General features: G+C 50.6%; 1 protein-coding gene and 1 long non-coding RNA gene across 3 annotated transcripts in view; one reads left to right on the plus strand and one right to left on the minus strand.

Annotated features, from left to right (window-relative positions):
• Positions 1-3,499, plus strand: part of STRN4 (striatin 4) — a 21,524-nt gene extending 18,025 nt beyond the window's left edge. For both annotated transcript variants that reach the window (XM_035118386.3, XM_088672709.1), the window contains exon 18: positions 77-3,499. The gene's annotated coding sequence lies outside the window, so the exon portion shown is untranslated. The remainder of the gene's footprint in view (positions 1-76) is intronic.
• A 2,936-nt stretch (positions 3,500-6,435) lies between these two features.
• LOC148685473 (uncharacterized) lies at positions 6,436-13,051 on the minus strand. The gene is made up of 2 exons (XR_015950711.1): positions 12,762-13,051; positions 6,436-9,106 (listed from the first exon to the last, which is right to left on the minus strand). It is a non-coding gene; the product is annotated as an uncharacterized LOC148685473 (long non-coding RNA).
• Positions 13,052-13,057: the final 6 nt, after the last annotated feature.

Raw genomic sequence — 13,057 nt, forward strand, 5'->3', positions numbered from 1 at the left:
GAAGCAGCCTTGTGGGGTCTGGCCTTGCACCTCCTTGTCATTTCATCGTGCCTCTCTCTCTCCTCCCCCCCTATAGGTGCGTCCCCAGGAGCCCCCTCTTTTCTCGTTTTCCTTGTTCTTTCTTCATTTCTCTGGCCCAGCCAGTGGTGCTAACAACTCTTCTCTTCGCCACGGGCCCCTCCTGCCATCCCCACCCAAGCTCAGGACTGACCCCTGCTGGACAGCGGTGGCCGGGGCATTGCAACTGGGGAAAGAGGCAGCTGCTTCCCTGACCTTGGGACTCACCTTCACCAGCACTGAAACAGTTTTCCCGCTCCTTTCAAGGTTGTCTGGTTTTTATTTCCCAGCTCAGGCAGCAGAAACGTTTTTCCCAGTTGGTTGGGAGCGGAGAGAGCGAGCATGGGCCTGGGATGCTCTGCTGTGTCTGGGAAGGGCTTTTCTGGCAAGCTCTGCCTCCTTGCCATCTTGGGCAGGGGTTTTCGAAACCTCCCCTCCTGCCCCCTTGGACCTGCAACTTCTTCTCAACGTCTAAACTCCTTTGGGGAGAAACAACCTCCTGGTGTGTGAAAAGGACACCCTGCAGGGCCTGACACAGCAGCGTTCCTGACCAGAGCAGTCCTGGACCAAGCAACTTTCCCTCTCTCCTGGCCAAGATCCCTCGTCCCAAGCCAAAAGAGGAGCGAGACGCAAGCAGAAGGGCACCCACCCACTACTCTCGCACCAGCCGGTTGCAGCCACAAAAGGCTTTCACACTGCTTTGCTAACTGTTAAAGACTTTTGGGGGCGGGGAATCACGTGCCAGCTGTGTGTGGTTCAGCAGGTTCTCCCCCCACCCCTCGTGCTTCCTTCAATTTCACATTTCCCCTGCCCTTTCCTGACTCCAAACGCACAGGCGCCGAGGACTTCCCAACGTTAACGCTCCCCAAGTAGGCGGACCCAACAGAGGAGCAATGGGCCAGGAGGAAGGGCAGGTGAGGTCCTTCCTTCTCTGCCTCCTGTTGCTTTCAGATACTGTAGACGCGAGGCCACAGGTGAGAGGAGGGGGGGGGAGAGGCAAAAGGAGACAGAAGGAAAAGACTGCGGGTAAGCAAACAGGGATGGATGGGCGGGAGTCGTGTTGATTTGGGAAGCCAGCCAGTTGTTGCCCGCAGGCCGGACATGGGCCAGTGGGCCCATAGTTGCTGAAGCTCGTTCAGGGAAGAGAAACGTGTCTGCGAATGTGGGAGGAGGGTCTGGGGGGGGGATGCAGGAGCCAGGGAAAGGGGAGCAGAAGGATGAGCCGTGGGGCGGGGTTTAGTTTCTGGTTAAATTAGGAATTGGGGGTGGCCAAGGGAGGCACCCCGCTCTGTGACAACCTGAATCACCTTGTTTAAGCTGGGCAGGATTTCTGAGCCTGAGCCTGTGGAAGATCTAACATTCAGATCTCACACTTGCTCACACTCTGAGCAAGAGGCGGACAGGTTCTATTAACCACTCAATGAAGAAGTATGGTCTGTTGGATAACTGGCAGTTCCCCACTTCACCCTTTTTTTTTAAAAAAAGCCATCAACCCTTAGAAGCCTGTTCATAGATGCTAGCCCTGGGTGGGGTAGAGCTTTCATCTCAGCAATAAGCCCCACAACTCTTGGCCTCTCTTGCTTCCCTATTTCCCAGGCGAGACTGAATTGCAGCCGTTGTTTCCTTTGGGGGATAGGGAGCGAACTCTCTTCCCGCAGCCAGAATGGGCCAGGGCTAAAAACCAATAGGCACGGCTTTTCTCCCATCACTCTGGCAGGTAACGCATGTGATGGGAAGGTTCTGCCTTGTCCTGGACCCAAGTGATATCCTTGGAAGCGGGTTTCAAAGGCCAGGCAAGAGAGGGGCTTGCTTGTCGGGTGAAAGGGCCAAATCCAGGAAAGGGACCAGACCTTTAGATCCAGGGGCTTGGAGACCAGACCCTCCTGTTCCCCTACTGCACCAGTTGGGCTACCTGTGGCCTGCAAGGTGTTGCTAGGCTACGACTCCTCCCTCCTGGCCCTGCTGGCTGGGGCTGATGGGAGTTGGAGCCCCACAGCATCTGGGGCGTCTCAAGTTAACCACCCTGTGTCCGAGGGGCTGCTTCTTTGCTTTTATTTCACTCTTTTTCTTCTTACCTGTGTTGTAACTTGACCCAAGCAGTTGGCAATCCTTACTAAAAAAAAAAAGACAAGAAAAAACACTAAAAAAGAGAGATCATTGCTGAATTTGGGAATCTGTTGCATGGGAGCTAGGTGAGCAATGCCTTCCTTGGGGCTCTGGTTTTGTTTCTTTTACATTGCCCTCCTCCCTCTCCTAGGAGGACTCTTTGGGGAAGGGTCTGCTGTGCCCACCCTCAGCAGCCAGCTGGGGCAGCTCTAGCACAAATAGGATCAGGGGTGTGGGGTTTGGGGCTCCACGACACTGTTTCTTGCAGACCCTGGCTTAGCAGCAGCTGCACCTAATCCTACCTTAGCCAGGTCACTGTTGCAGCCTTTTAACACTACTGAGGGGGCTTAGGCAAGGAGACGGGGTCAACCTGGAGCCGCTCAGCAGTTGTCCGCTCTCCCTGGCATCTTGCAAGGTGACGACTCTGGATTTGCCCTCCAGCCTGAACTGACAGTCAGGGAGAGCAGGGTTGGTCTCTCTCTTCAGCTGGGGTTGCCTCCACCTTCTGGGCCAGCAAGGCCTTTTGGGAGGCTCTGTCCGCGTCTGCGGCACCCGCATGTGAGCAGGGTGAGAGGGGGCAAGTCCACATTGCGGCAGCACCTGCCTGCATGAGCTCAGCAGCAAACAGGGAGCGGCTGTCCTGGAAAGCAGCGGGAGCTTCCGAGCTCCCTTTGGGGTAATTGTATCTTATTTTTTGCAGCTGAGGCTGCATTAGATCTCCCTGTCTAGCACCTTGCATCCTTCCCTACCCCAATTCCTCCCTCCCCCCTTTTTTGTACATTCTGTATAGTATTTGAAAAGAAAAAAAACGAAACCCAAGAGATACCCAAAGGGCTGATGCTGAAGTAACCACGATCACGTTATCACTGTGTGATAGTTTCTACGAGCCATGGTCTTCTTTTTTAAAAAACAGTGCGGAGTTTGAGCCTAAAGCAAAGGGGGAGAGGGCGAGGAAGAATGCTGTTTTCCAAAAGACTGGTGCTCTCTCCGACTCTCATGGGCATATTGGGTGGGACACGCCCACTCGCCCTGCACCACCGATCACAAGGCACTTCTGAAACTTTGGCCTATTTCTCTCCCTGCCCCACTGAACCGATCCCCTTTGTCCCCAAACATATCTGTGTGCTGTATTTATCCAGACTTGAGAGCACTCCTGCCTTTTTAAATGCCGGTTAGCTTTTTATTGTATATTTATTTGAACTCCCATCTTTTTATTTGTAATTTTTTTTGTCCTGTTTAATCACAAGACTGAATTGTATGTGGGACAAAAAACAAACAAACCTGTCTCGGTGGTAATAAGAATAATAAGAATAATAAAAAAATCCTTTGGCATAAATGTGGGTTTCTTGACAAAGTTGAACTAGAACTAGTTACCATCTTGTGGTTTAAAAACAACAACTGTGAAGTTTTATTTATTTTGCGAATCTACACGCCATCAGCATTCAGGAGAAAACTGCAGACCTGGCCGTGAAGAGCGTAAAATCAGTTGAGGAAACTGCATTCATGAAACGAGCATAAAATACAGCACAAATCAGTAGATCCACTTAATATAGCAACGATCACTAGATCACTCCTTGGGGAAAGCCTGGGTGAACAGGTGAGTCTTGAAGCTTAACTGCTGGCGATGTCAGCTCCAGCCTTGTGTTCACTGGGAACGCATTCCAGTGATCGGGTGCCACCACACCAAAGGCCCTGCTCTTGTTGCATGTATGGCAAAAAATGGGAGCATGCCACTATTAAGGAACAAAGTGATTGGGCAGGAGTGGGCAAGTTTAAGGCATTGTCAGCGGAAACTCAGTCCTACACTGGCAGCTGCCCCTCACCGAGATTTGCTATGGCGGTGGTCTTTTGAAGGGTAACTCTGAGAAGTGTGTGTGTGTGCTTGCAGCCTCTTTCACAATCATTGACTGCCTCCCGGCATTAAGGGTGGTGGGAAGAGGAAAGTTTCAAAGCTGAACTTCCTCTCTGGGGCACAACACCCTTAACTTTTGAAGAGAGAGGTACTGAGGCCTGTCCTTGCTATCTGCCTTGAAGGGAGACCCTGCTGCTTCATTCTAAACGTGTTGGGGAATAGATTGCAGCTGGGTTGCTCGGTGGGTTTATTACTGTTCCGGGAGCTCAGGGCAGCACTCTGCACGAGCCCCAGGGTGCTTTTTAAAAGGAATGAGGGCAAGGGGAGTAGCAGCAGGTCTGGCGTTAAATGGGTGCCATTGAAGGGGTGCAGTTGTGGAAGCAGCAGTGCCTGCTCCCACCTGCGGGGCACAATCCATGGGGGAATTTTTTTCCTAACTGAGCATCGGGGCCATGCAAGTTATTCGGGACCAATTCTGTCCCTGGATAGGAACCTGCTGTATCTAATGAATGGCCCAGCCAGTCCAGCAGTTTGTTCCCATAGGGGCCAACCTGTGGGGAAACTCGCAAGCAGGGCCCTCTCCCTTCCTGCAGTTTCCAGTAACGGGTATTTGGAAGCCTTCCAGCCATCGATACGCCTCCATGAATTTGTCTAAATCTTTTAAAGCCATTTAGGTCGATGGGCATCACTCTCTCCTGTGGGAGCAACAGGCTGAATGGACTGGGGATCACTACACTGGCTTCCTGTTCGTAAATGCACGCAGAGAAGTGGAACACGGGCTCCACTCTTGCACGCATTCCACTCTACAGAGGACTGCCTCCCATCGCTTCTCCCCTCTAGGCCTAGCTCCTTGCTCTTCTTCCTTCTAGACCCCAGGGAGCTGCTCAGTTACAGCGGTGGCCTGTTGCCGAGTGAAGTTCTCTGTTTGCACAGGGTTGCGAGTGTGGAGAGAGCCGGGAATGAGAAAGCGACTGCCAGGGCCAACACCTGCAGCTTCAGCTTTGAACAAAGCTCCTCTTGTGCCGAGAGACACAACAGGTCTTTTCACCACGGCTGCTCTGTGCTCCAAGGATGTGGAGCAGAGAGCCAGGCTTCTGCAGCGGTTCTAGGGCACAGGGAGGACAAGCCCCAGAGCGCAATAGCCAGCCCAGGTGCTACCTTTCTGAACACAGGCACCCAAAGTTCATGCACTCTTCCCACTTTGGGTGGTGGTTTAGCTACCAGCTGGCCGAGCAACGCCATTGACTTTTACTGATCAAATTAGGTTGGAAATGAACTAATTCCAGGGCACGCTTTGTTCTCACTTTGTCAAGGGGTGGCTTATTCTCCCAAGATAGTGACATAAACGAGGACGTATTAGTGTGCAGCTTCATTTAAAAGGCACTACCGTAGTTTTAAGAGAGAACAGCCTCCTATGCAGCTGCTATTCAATGTGGCATGAGCCTATGGAATTCAGCTGCCTCTGGCCATTTTTTAAATTAAGATTTAAGGTTCCATTCCTTAAAAGATTGTGAAGGAAAGTCTTTTGCACTTCTCCATAGGTAAAAGAAGCAGGTTTGCATTGCAATCCTCTGCACGGTTTGGTGGTAAGTAAATTATAGTCAGTGCGGCTTAATCCCAGGCCAGCGTGAAAACTGCCCTGGAGGCAATTTTTATGAAGGGCGATATTTTTAAATAAGTGTTTGAAATAAAAATGTGGTCCTTTAGTTTGGCTGGTTGAGGTGATGTGACACAAAACTTGGGCTTTTGGAGTTAGGGCATTCAAGCACCCTGCTCTGGATCCATTTATGTAAGAGAACTTGCTATTTCCCACACGATGCAGATAAGGAATATAAGGCCTGCTCCTTTGTATGGCTTTGCTGTCACCAATTGTTCTTCCTTATCGTGCCACAGCCTGCTTCCTCCATTCGGCAGCCCATAAAAACAGCCCCCAACACAAAACGTCCCCAAGTATTCTGGCTTCTCCCCATCAAAAGGTCAGGCCCCAAAAGCATTTCTATGCCCTCTTCTCCTTGAAGGTCCATTGATTTCTGATTCTCTTTGACAAGGCTCCCCGACCCCCACACACATGGGGAAATTGTAGCTTCTGAGAGTCTTTGCAGGGGGGCAAGGATCTAATTCCCTTTATCTGGGTGCAGCAAACAAGCTTGAGCAAAGCTATGAGGGGCCACCCTCCTGATCACTCGCACATGAATCAAGAGATAGGCAAAGGGTGTTCCCTTATATGGCACCTTGACTGCTCATTCCTATTTGCATGAGGGAAGAATTCTATCTGTTTCTGCCGCTACCCCTGGGAGGAAGAGCATTAGTTTCCCTCCACACTGGCTCATACGGAATAAAGTGTTGTATATGCCCAATTGATCAGGGAAGGGCATTGAATTGAGTGTCCCCAATGCCATAATCAAGCCTCCACCTTGCTGTTATGCCAAAATATTTGCATAAGCAATTCATTTTTTTAAAAGAGAAGAATTCAAAGTGGTTTACAACAACAAACAAGTGAAAATTTACATGAGATCAGCAATTCCAGAAAGACATCTTAATTGCTTGCATAAGCTTGGCAGCATAGAAAAGTTTTCGGCATTGTTTAAAGATGAGAAAATAGCTCAGTCGGTAGGGCATGAGACTTTCAGGGTCATCGGCTTGAGCCCCGTGTTGGGCCAAAAGATTCCTGCATTGCAAGGGGATCCCTTCCAACTCCATGATTCTAAAACAGAAGGTAGCTGCTGCTGGGGCTGGGATATAAGGGTTCAGGTGGTTCTTATAAACCTAACTTGTTCAAGGCCTTGCCAATACAAGCACCTTGAACCTGGTTCAGTATCAGGTGGGCAGCACTGCAAATGCTTTTAATGGGCGCCCCATTTTGCCACCTGGGTCTCGCCAGTTACCTCTCTTCTGCCTTGGTCAGACCACACCTGGAATACCATGTCCAGTTTGGGGCATCACAATTTAAGAAGGATATTGACAAGCTGGAAGGTGGGCAGAGGAGGGCAACCAAGATGATCATGGGCCTGGAAACCAAGTCTTATGAGGAAAAGTTGAGGGAGCTGGGTATGTTTAGCCTGGAAGGAGATAGGATAGCCACCTTCAAATATCTCAAGGGCTGTCACGTGGAAGATGGAGCAAGCTTGTTTTCTCCTGCTCTGGAGGGTAGGACTCGAACCAATGGCTTCAAGTTAAAAGAAAGGAGATTCTGATTCAACTTCTGACAGTAAGAGCTGTTTGACAGTGGAGGGGACTCTCTTGGGAGGTGGCAGACTCTCCTTCATTTGAGGTTTCTAAGCAGAGATGGGATGGCCATCTGTCAGGTATGCTTTAGTTGAGGTCCCTGCAAGGCAGGTTGGACTAGATAACCCTCGTGTTCCTTTCCTGCTTTTTGATTCTATCATAAGGAACAGTGGTTCCAGCTGAACCTCCCTGGGGGGAGCATTCCACATGTGGGAAGCCACCACTGAAAAAGCCCTGTTCTCATGTTGCCAATATCTGGACCTCCCAAGGAGGGGACACATGTAGAAAGGCCTCAGATGACCATTGCACAGTCTGGGTCCGTTCCCATGGGGAGAGGCGGCCCTTGAGGCTTAGCTTTGTATAGCTTTCTTCAGTTGCTGAAGACACAACCCAAAACCCTGGCTTGGTTTTCTTTTCTTTTTTTTGACCCATTGCAAATTGTTTTAACAATAATCTGGTATTTGTACATTGTTGTAGCCCACTCATTATGTTGAAAGACAGATAAGAAATGTACATAATATTATGGGCTGCCGTGCAGAGAACTGCGATAACAAATTGAGTGTCATTCCATGGGGCTGACTCCCGGGGAAGTAGTTGCAGCCTTACGGCCATAGTGCTCCCTAGGAATCCATGTTGGTATATCTTCCAATCCTGGATTTTCAGAAGTACTGATGGGCCTTGAACGTCTATAACAAAAGATGTTGGGCGCCATTGTGACTCTGGCGTGTGAGCATAATCGGAACTATTCCACATTCCCTAATTAGATGGGAATATTTTTTAGAGGCACTGCCTTTCCACAGTAGCTCATTCCTTACATCAATTCTGGGTCAGCTATGTTTTGCACGTCAATGAGACTCTGTGCTGCTTCCAAACCTCAAGGAAGCCCCCTCTGCTGAACCTTTTCAGTTAGGTAAATGTACTTTAATTTCATTCATTAATCAGACAAAAGCCAGGCAGTTAATTAAAAGCTTTTGATAGCCCTGATTAACACAGGCATGGGTATGTTATTAATCACTTCTACAGCGCTGGTACAAATTGCCTTTTGGGTTGCTAACCCATTCATCAACTCTCCAGAAGGCCCATCATCCATCAAGTGGAGAAGCAGGTTAGTTTGACTGAATGAGTGACCGTGGGCGTTTTGAGACTGCATTTGAGGTGGGGGTACACTAGCCTTCAGCCCCAACACCCCAGTTCTCAGGGCCAGGTTACATGAAAGAGTAATAAGAGTTTGGATTCGATATCCCGCTTTATCACTACCCGAAGGAGTCTCAAGGAGGCTAACCATCTCCTTTCCCCTCCTCCCCCACAAGACACCCTGTGAGACTTCAAAGAAGTGTGACTAGCCCAAGGTCACCCAGCAGCTGCATGTGGAGGAGCGGAGACGCGAACCCGGTTCCCCAGATTATGAGTCTACCGCTCTTAACCACTACACCACACTGGCGGGTAAGATGGCCTCACCACTGAGCCTCTGCTGGCATCAGTCTGTCTCAGGAGGCAAGGAGTGTGCCTTCAGGGGTGAGGTAGAGACTGATGCAGGAGAGACATGTTTTGTTGCAGCTGGGGCAGATGAAGGCGTCCGGTTGTGCTGCTGCAGATGCACCATGGCATTTCTTCTCTCTGCTCCTCCCAGAGGTCATTCCTCCTCTGGTCCCTGCTATGGATGCGCGACCTGACTGTCTGTCTCCGGGCACTGCGGTCGTCTGCAAGGGATTCTCACATGGCGGGGTTGACACTGCCAGCCTTTGCGTCATTTTTTGCAGACATCTTTGTAGCGCAGAGTTGGTCTGCTGATGGGCCTGGTGCTGAAAGCGCCACATCCTCTGGGACCCTAGCTGGTTTTGTATGTCACTTATGAGGACGCTTTTGCTGAAAGGCAGGGTGTAAACAGAAGTTAATAATAGACAATAGCTTTATGGAACCTTCAGGTTCAGAGGCGTTCTACCTGGGAAGAGTAAGGTTACCTGGTTGGTTACTCGCAAAAAGGTGCTAAGGCAATGCCCACCCTGGTCTTCTCAGCTTAGAGCATCCTTTCAGAATAAGCATTTAATGATCCCTGAGGACTGCGACTCCTGGGCTCCCTGTGTGCTTGTGTGTCTACACCAAGGGGGAAGTTGTGGCTGGCTTATCCTGGAGTGCCTTCCCCTCCAACAGGATGTTTCTGCAAGGCGCAAGCAACAGGAAGGTGGGAGGGAACCGGCCCCTCCTAGGGGAGCCATGAGAGGATATGCTTCTTGCGACTCCGCCTGCTTTCTGCATTTTTGCCAGCCGAGGTAGGGGAGAGGAATGCAGCTCAGGGAGGAAGGAGTGCTGGAATACCTGGTTTGCATGCCAGAGGTTCCAAGTTCAAACCCGGTCATCGCTCCAGCACAGCTGGAAGAAAGACTCTCGTGCCTGAAACCCTGGAGAGCTGTTACTAGGCTAGTGCAAATGCACAGCAGCGAGCTCAATAGCAGGTTGGTGCCAAATCCAAAAGTGCAGGCTCCCTTTAGGACAGTCACAGCCGTTTTCTAAGATAACCTCATAGTGATCTTTCTCTGAAGCCAAGCAGTCTGAAACCCTGGGGACGACATAGAAATCCACACAGACAGACCGGAAAAGCAGCAAAAAAATTAATTCACAAGGGTTGTCAACTTCTTAAGTAATTTTCAATTGCTTAAATGTCAGCCACCAGATTAACTCAGGCTTGTAAACAGCCGCTAGCCTTGGTCGCCGCTGGGTGGGTGGCAAGAGTCGCCCACCAGGCAGCTAGGCAAAGAAGTGGAAGAGAGTTGGGTGTGTATCGTTGTCTTTCCCCCACAAGTGGATAACTGAGATCCACAGGGGCATCTGGCCCACTCAGTGCTTTTGAGGATGAGTTCCTTGTAGACTTATTTGAAAAAAATGGAGCTTGCAATCCTTTACTGTGGTTCACATGGGAGGTAAGCCCCATCAGGAATATAAAACCCATGAAAGCGGCTTGCTGAGTTTCCCGGCAAGGGAGCCCCTCCAAGGGACTGAAACCTGCATGCAAGAGTCTCCTGCATGCAGGATCTGTGCTCTGCTTCCGCAGCCCCTCCTTAAAGCAGCGGGGGAAATAATTAGGATTGTGCCCTGTGTTACACAAAGTGGGTTCATCAAAATGAACAGGCACGACTAGCTTAGCTGCATGGGTTTCGCTAGGTCTACTCTAAGCATGACTAACGTTGGATAAATCCCTTCGTGCTTGATGTGGCAGCCGCAAGCCTGAGCTTATTGTGTGCGAGTGTCATTATCCCCATTCTGTAGATGCGGGAGAGGAAGAGGCCTGCCTGGCAGAGGCGACATTGGGAATTCCAGGCTTTCCAAATCACTGCAAGCCCCTGCACCACACCAGCCTCCTGAATAACTCTGCCAGTTGTTAAGGAAAAGGAGAGGCGAGGAGGAGGTGGAGGAGGAAAAAGCCAAGAAGAGAGAGAGTAAAAGAGGTCGTCATCGGGAGAAACCCTTTCTCCTGCAGCATCTCCACTGCAAGGAAGTGGACCGCCAAGACTTCCTCAAACCCTAGAACTCTCTACTGTGTCTCACCGAAAAAGGAAGGAGCGTGTTGGAAAACAGGAAGCATTTCTTGGCATAAATGGGCATTGCTACGTGTAAATGACCCGCTGCCAGATCAGAGGTGGACATTGCTGCTAGGTACTTGGGACACAGGGCCCCCCACCCCAATTTGCACATACCAATTATAAACTTGGGCTGACTTTCAGAGTGGGTGGGTGGGGGAACAAACTCTTAACTATCCAGGCTTGCTTCTGAGCTCTAAGGGGCCAGCAGGATTTTCTGGGCCCAGGACACTGGATAGCAATGTAATTAAACCCCTGCTGGATCATGCCAATGGCCCATCTAGTCCAGCATCCTGTTCTCACAGTGGCCAACCAGATGCCTGTGGGAAACCAGCAAGCAGGACCCATGCAGAAGAACCCTTTCTCAGCAACTGAGAAGTATTGCTGCATCCAGCCATGGAGGCAGTTAGCAACATTTGAGAGCTTTACTGCTCTCTGTGAATTTGACTAATCCTCTTTTGAAGCCACCCAGGTTGGTGGCCCTCCCTGCCTCCTGTGGGGCTGAGTTCCATAGTTTAACTACACCTTGCATGGATAAGAACTTCCTTTTATCTGTCCTGAATCTTCCAAGATTCAGTTTCACTGGATGCCTTTATGAAGTGGAGATTATACGCACTTTATATGCAGCTGCCCCATATGGGGTTCGAACCTGCAACCTTGGCGTTACCAGCACTGTACGCTCTAACCACCTGAGCTCCCTTTGCCATTACATCACCAAGCACTTAGGAACACAGGAATACAGAAAGTTGCCTTAATCGTGGCCCATCTTTCTCAGTATTGTCTACATTGATTGGCAGCAGCTCTCAAGGGTTTAGGGCAAGGAATCTCTCCCAGCCCTACCTGCAGATGGCAGGGATTGAACCTAAGCCCTTCTGCATGCAAGGCAGGTGCTCTGCCGCTGAGCTATGGCCCTTCCTGAGGGGAGGAGTTGCACTACAGCACCATATGATCACAGGCTCTCCCTCCCGGTGCAGCATGAGTGCATCAAAAAAAGAAACACTTGGCTGCAAAAGTACCTCCGGTTAACTTGGTGGCAGCATCGTACATTAAAATAATAATAATAATAATAATAATAATAATAATACACCGCAAGCACAACAAGCTTCTAGTCCTCTGCGACTTATTTCTCTAAGGCAGCCTCTACCTTGTTCTGAGGCCCTGTCATTATGCAGATTGGCATAGTGAAAATCTACCTGGAAATTCCTCGCTGGGTGGGGATCAGGTGAGGTTAACTCAGGTGAAAAGTGAACACCATAGCTGCCAAGTTATCCCTTTTTTTAAGGGATTTTCCATTATGCTGAATAGGCTTCCTCGCGAGAAAAGAGAAAACTTGGCAGCTATGGTGAACACTTTGTCCAGGCTCAGAGGTTCCCTTGTTGTTTTCTAATCCCCGCCTTCCCACGCGGGCTCGGTTTTGGCATAAAGAACCGAAACAGGAGAGGCGGGAGGCCGGGGATTGCCAGCAGGGGGCGCTCTTGCACGACGTGCTGATCGAATGAGTGTAGCCGGCGGAGAAAACAGGGCAGGCTCCGGGGAGTCGTCTCCAGCAGCGAGGGAATTTTTGGATTTTCCTCATCCCTGCTGTCGTCGTCTCCCAATTAGGTTTGACACCTGGCACGATGTCGAAAGACAGGAAGCGGCTTCCACGCCCTTACCCACAGCTGGAGAGGTTTGTGATGGCTACGGGGCAGAGACTCCTCTCAACCTTTCCCGAATCCTGGAGAGAGGAGTCTGGATCTTCCTGGAAACCCACTCCAACTATGAGCAAAGAGGGTCTGTGTCCAGCCCCGATACCCACCCAGCGCACTGCAATGCAAACTGGAAGGATCTGCAACCCTGCGGGGCAGACATCCTCTCCTCTCTCTCCAACTTCTTAAACGGCGGACAAAATAAAGGCAGCAGCTATTCGCCTTTTAAAGAGAGGCGAGCCAGCAGTCCAAACTAACCTGCAAACCAAATCTTTTTCCCCCGTATGAATTGTCTAGAGACGACCGGCGCTCACTCTGTACGCGCTCAGGGGCACTTTTTCTTACATGCGCCCAAGGCTGGTTTCCCCAGACGCCCGCCCCCAGCGCGCGCTGAGCCCCCGTTTCGCTTGCAAGCGCCACATCTCGGCTCCTTCCTCTCGGCGCGCTCCCCGGTGCCTCGCCAGCCGTTCCGGATCCACTCCGGAGCGGCGGGGCGGGGTGTCGTGACTTCATCGCCGCCGCCCGCCATTGGCGCCGCGCCTTGTCACTCAAGG

This window comes from Zootoca vivipara, chromosome 6 (genome assembly GCF_965207765.1).
Source record: "Zootoca vivipara chromosome 6, rZooViv2.hap1.1, whole genome shotgun sequence".
NCBI lineage: Eukaryota > Metazoa > Chordata > Lepidosauria > Squamata > Lacertidae > Zootoca > Zootoca vivipara.